At 38.9% G+C, this 6,000-nt stretch overlaps 1 pseudogene; it reads right to left on the reverse strand.

Annotated features, from left to right (window-relative positions):
- The window catches only part of LOC115417207 (very-long-chain 3-oxoacyl-CoA reductase-B-like), a 158,651-nt pseudogene that overhangs the window by 25,604 nt on the left and 127,047 nt on the right, over nt 1–6,000 (reverse strand).

A 6,000-nucleotide genomic window follows, 5' to 3' on the forward strand; every position in this document is an offset into this window, starting at 1 on the left:
TTGTCTTGCAATTTTAGTGAGAGCTTTGGGATGTAAAATTCTGACAAACAGCTTCAGTCTGGCACCTTATTACACTAATTAGAACACAGGTGTCAAACATGCGGCCCAGGGGCCAAACTGGCCCACCAAAGGGTTCCCATCTGGCCCTGGGATGAATGTGTGAAATGCAAAAATACAATGAAGATATTAAACAATCAAAGATGTTCAAATCATTTTAGGTCATTTCAATCTAAAACTGATCAGACCAGTAAATACTATCATAATAACCATGAAAACTGCAAATTTTTTCTCTTTGTGTTAGTTGTAAAAAAAAAGTTACATTACACAAGAATAGTTACATTTACAGACAAGCCTTTTACAAAAAATGTGAATATCTGAAATGTCTTAAGAGAAGTTTGTGGAATTTTAATATATTCTCCCTGTTATAAATGTTTTGTGTATTTGTAGATCCACTGTGAACTCTAAGTTGCGACTTACATGTACAAATGATAAACTAAGCATAATATTGTTAACATTGCACTAATTTTTTGTTGGGAATTTTCCGGTTGTTCATACACTGCAAACAAAAAGGATATTTTAATTTTTGGGCAATTTTTTTTTCAGTTGGGATTCTTGCACTGTGCTTTGTACTTTTTTATGTGTGAATTGAAACACATTTTTTTTAATAACCATAGTTTTATTGTACAAATGACAAAAATGACAAAAACAATGACCCAAAAAAAGGAAATACTCCTAACTTTTTGTTTGTAGTGTATTTGTTCATGTTGTGTTTCGAGCCCAATTCGTAGATGTAAACATTTTCATTAAGAATTTTACTTTTTTTCACTTAAAAGCTCTTATCCTTTATTTGTAGTATTTTTCTGTTCCGGCCCACTGTAGATCATATTAGGCTGTATCGGAACGAACTAAATGAGTTGACAGCCCTGAATTAGAGTGACCTCTTGGGTCTGATCGATGGAGCCAGAGGGTAGCCTTCAGGGACACTCACTAAGCACAAGTGGGGAGAAAGGGCAAAAAAGATCCCAGAGCATATTACAGTCCATGAACATTTGAATTCTGATCTTTGTTCCTTGATATGAGAATCTAATGTTGAGACCAAAAGCTCACAATTGACATCTCTATTTGCACTGTTAAACATATAATGGCTCTTGCATTTAAGAAGCCACCTTATATCTCACAATGAACAATACCTGAATTTATTGCTTATTGATCCAGTCCCCTCCAGAAAAACATGATTATGCCATCACATAATTCAATGCATAATCGAGCAAATAGCGCACATTATGCAGGGGTCCGCATTTTTTCCAAAAAGAGCGCATATTCACTACAATAGTAGCATATTTCTGCACAAAACGTGCAAAATATGCAGGGCTCACATGCTTTCATAATCCCTGCATTTTTCCCTATACAGTTTAAAAAATACTGGATTGTAACTTGACACGGGTAGTGATGTAATATGTAATGCACAACGTCATCAGCTCACACGTCCACAGAACTAAAAAACTAACTGTGAACCTTTGAAAACAATCCTGCAAGATGATGAAAAATGCAGCTCCTTTGCCAACAAAAATATCTGCAAAACACAGAGCAAACCAGTACCCCGCTGTCCTACAGGAAAGCGGGTCATACTATTTTACACCCCATGCAACTGTACGTTGGAACATAAGAGAAAATCGACCCTGGAGCCACTTTTCCAGCGTGAAACATTTGAAAATGGTTTCTGCTGCAGCGATAATAATGTTCTATAAGGTTCTAATAGCCTTGAAACAGATGGCCTGTTCTACCTGCACTTTTGTGAAGCAGGAAGTAATTATTTTATTTTGGACACTTATGACTCAGGAATGTTAAAGCCATATTGAGCCACACTTAGAAAATACAGAACTTAAACAGAACCAGCCCTTTCTGTGACGTAGTGGATACTTACTTTTTGTATGTTTGCTTATCATAAGGATGGAATTACACATCTTTCATTTAGTAGTGACCTAGTTAGAACAGGGTGTGGGAGAAGAATCAGTTTTTGTTTTTTGTTTTTTTTTCATTGAAACATGTTTTTCCAGTTCCTGCATATTTTTGCAACTTTGCGTATTTTTTGCAAATTCCTGCAACTTCACATTTCATAAAATCACACAAAACCCTGCATATTCCATTGCATAATTTAAGGATTTTTGGCTGCATTTTCTGGAGGGACTGATAATAAATTAAAATGACTATGAGTGACCAGAAAACTTGCGTATTCCTATCCTCTTTTTTTGGGGAGGGGGTTGATCCCATAGTTATTAGTTGCTGCTCCACAGTTAGAGAAAGGACTTTTCAGGAGAAGGGTCATCCTATTTGGATAAGTGCTATTAAAGGAAACATGTACATATCATCACTGTATTAGAGCTGGATATGGAATCCATTTTGAGCATTCACTCATTGTACTACAGTGAAAGAATCTGGTACCTAAAACAGCACTGTCTCATAGACCACAATAAGAGACTGTAGTGATATTATCCATTACTCTGTTTATTATCAGCGGTGTACAACGTTAGTTTTGTACTGTATTTAATGTATTTAACTGAACACCCAAACAACAGAGATTAAAATCAGTGCCTTAGGGTGTGGTCTGGTGGCCCATTGACCCAAGCAGGAAAATATATGTCACATGCACAGCAGTCCACATGACATAGAAATATCCCAAGCCACAAATGTCGATGCCACACACACCAGTGAAAAGAACAGAAAACACTTTGCAATCATAAGACCAGTTCTCTAAATACGTCCATGGCAGATATGCAAAAGCAAACAGCCCTGTCTCTGCTAGCGTTTCACAAGGACTTTGAATGCTCTCTGAAGTTTGGGAAAAAGGTGAAGATGGCAAAAAAACCCAAAAACAAAGTGGCAGGTATTACTTAGACTGCAGATGTAAATTAGCTCAACTGCAGTTCATCTCATTTGCATAAAGCAACAGTAAAATGAGGATGACGTCTAATGACAGACCATCTGACGCATGTTGTTTTACAGACGTGTTAAATTGCCTAAAATCTTTGAGGTGATACCATATTTTTTTTGATTATTATTATTATTATTATTATTATTATTATGCGGGGTGCATGTGATTAAATGATCATGATGATCTTGGTTTCCTTATCAGCTTTATCGTGAAGCACTGCACATGTGAGCATGTATTTTTAGCTGCTCGTATGATGTCTACAGTGCTGCTATGTTTTAATACAAATATTCCTGCAGAGATAATAAAGTTGTTGTTTTTTTTATATAATGCTATTTTGACAAATATTCAGCCCTTGTCTTTGCACCCTTTGCTGTACCCATCTCTCCTTTGTGTGATCTTCCTGAGTACAGATGATGCTGAGGTGCCAAGCATCCTCTAGGGTTGCAGCACAGCCAAACAGAAGAGAGTGGGGGGAGGAAGTGGAGAGAAAATGACAAACACGAACACAGGGGATCCTGGGGGCAACTAAAATAGCACAGCAGAGAGGAGGGGAGAGTCTGCAGGCACAATGATGAGCGCCGGGTTATTTTTAGCTGTTTTAAGAATGAAATGTGTTGCAGTCAAATGAAAAAACGCAAAAGCTTTTCACAGCTGAGTGCATGTTCCCTTCACTCAAAGGAAAAACAAGATCTATTTTAAGAACCGTTGTCTCCTGCTAATGTAGGTCAGGTGCTACTAGGTCCAGCCATTTCAGGGTTTGACTCGATAGCCAATATCCTTTTATTGTTGAATGAAAGAACACAGTGAGAATAGCCATTTACAGTACAGCCTCTTCAGCTACTGTGGAACATTTGACGGATGTATCTATTGTACGGTTTTGCCTTTTCTTCCACTATTATTAGGTACAAATCGCAAGCGCCGTCTCCGTGGACGAGCAAGAAACAAGAAGCCACTATCTTTATAGCGGTTTAACACCGTACCATCTGGTACCATACACTCAAACGATGATTCAGCGGTGTGACCATCACTTCCAATGAATAATAAGTCATGTGTAATAGGGTGGTGAAAAAAAAATGTTTTTCAGATTCTCTGGATTCAAACCCTGCATTTGGTTCCATATCTGGCCAAATTACTTCAGTCCAAATTTGATGCAAATTAATTCATATTTAGAGGTGTCACAGACAGGTGCAGATGTCTGTATATACTATAACAGAACTATCCAAATGAATAAGGCAGATTAGAAGAATTTGTAATTTTATTCTCAAAATCAAACTGCAACTGGCAGAAAAATGTTCCTTAGAAAGTCCAACAACCACTGTTGGTTTATTGAAATGACCAAAAATGTTCCTGTGTTCTTTGACAACTTGTTGCCAGTACTGTTTGTGATCTGCATTTGTTGTTCGGCTACAGCTGAAGTCTGGAATAAGCTCCGCCCCTCTGTCAGTGACATCATTGACAACTTTAGTGGAATGCCCAGTTTTCTCCTCCTTCTGAAAGTCTGCATCATCAGCCCCGTCTACTGGAGGAACTGTTCAGAATGTTGTGGCAGATCCAAAGGTTCAAACAGACGCATGGTGCTGGTGGTGACAAAAGCCCTGATCTGCTTCCCTACACAATCTGATGGATTAAGGACATCCCAACGCTTTAGTGGAACCCAGAGAACCTGCATTTAACATCATGGTGTCCACCATCAGCTGCTTCTGCTCTGGTGTCACACTGGAGTCACAGAATGGACCACAACCAGTTCTACACTCCAGTACCACAGATGTGGGCGGAGTTACTTCATCCATATATTTACTCCAGTACCACAGATGTGGGCGGAGTTACTTCATCCATATATTTACTCCAGTACCACAGATGTGGGCGGAGTTACTTCATCCATATATTTACTCCAGTACCACAGATGTGGGCGGAGTTACTTCATCCATATATTTCCAGCTGAATCCCTCAGACCTTGGTTCTGATAGTCCTGCTCTTCTCTTACAGCTCAGCTCGTCTTTGCTGAAAATGAACAATTAGTCCATTTCCAGGAAACTTCCAGCAACTTGTTCAACCTCTAAAACATCTCCTTTTTCTTCCAAATTTTTTCCTAAATCATCTTTTGAATGAATAAACCTAATGCAGGGTTCTAACTGAGGTGATCTGAAACTTTATTTTTTACCAGGATTGTTGGACCAGCCTAATGTGTAATCTTGTTGCTTGTTTTAAATTATGTGCAGTCTATTCATGTGTAGAACATCGTGTCTGTTAACTGTCAGAATTGGACTGAATCTTTTAGCCAACCCCAAATGACCACTGGGTCACAGGGGCTCGCCAAGGATCCTCTGTTTGGGTGGTTTCAGGGAGTAATGCATAGAAGCCAGTGTGGAAGTAAGAAGTGTAAACTACTGAGGGCTGTTTGGGTGTTTTCAGACTGGGTATCCAGATCCGTGCTGTACCTGGATATGTCCACACCATTCCCGCAGATGTTGCGTTCACAAGCAGGTACCGCGGCCCGTGCCTGAGAACGAGTGGGTGTTACAGGCTGAAAAAGTAGGTGGCGGTGTGGAAGGAGGTAACTATCCAGTGAGCACGGAAATGACAAACACTTAGGTCATCAACCCAGCGACTGTTCTGTTTTGTGAGAGTGAGCATTTTTAGACATGATTTGCTGTTTTTTATATATGTACACTGCATATACACACACACACACACATCTTCAAATGGTTGATGATCTGACCAAAAATGGATACTCATTAAGTAAAGCATTAGCATCCTCTCATATCGAGTCTGGAAAAGCAGTAGTGATGGGACTGTTGTCTCTTTGAAGGGAGTCGTTCAATCAGGAGTCGTTCACTGAAAAGAGTCGTTCAACAGACTAGCTCTTTTATGTTTTTGGCATTCTTTTGAAACACCAGTGTTTTAATGACTAAATAGGCCACGTGATGATTCACATTGCATTTAAAGGTGTTTAATTGGCGTGGCAGTAAATGTTATCTTACTATAAAAAAGAATAGTTAGTTCAAATTTGCAAAAAAAAAAACCAAAAAAACTAAATTCAGCCATCTAATCTGTGCCCTGAAAATGAG

Source organism: Sphaeramia orbicularis, chromosome 3, assembly GCF_902148855.1.
Source record: "Sphaeramia orbicularis chromosome 3, fSphaOr1.1, whole genome shotgun sequence".
Lineage (NCBI taxonomy): Eukaryota > Metazoa > Chordata > Actinopteri > Kurtiformes > Apogonidae > Sphaeramia > Sphaeramia orbicularis.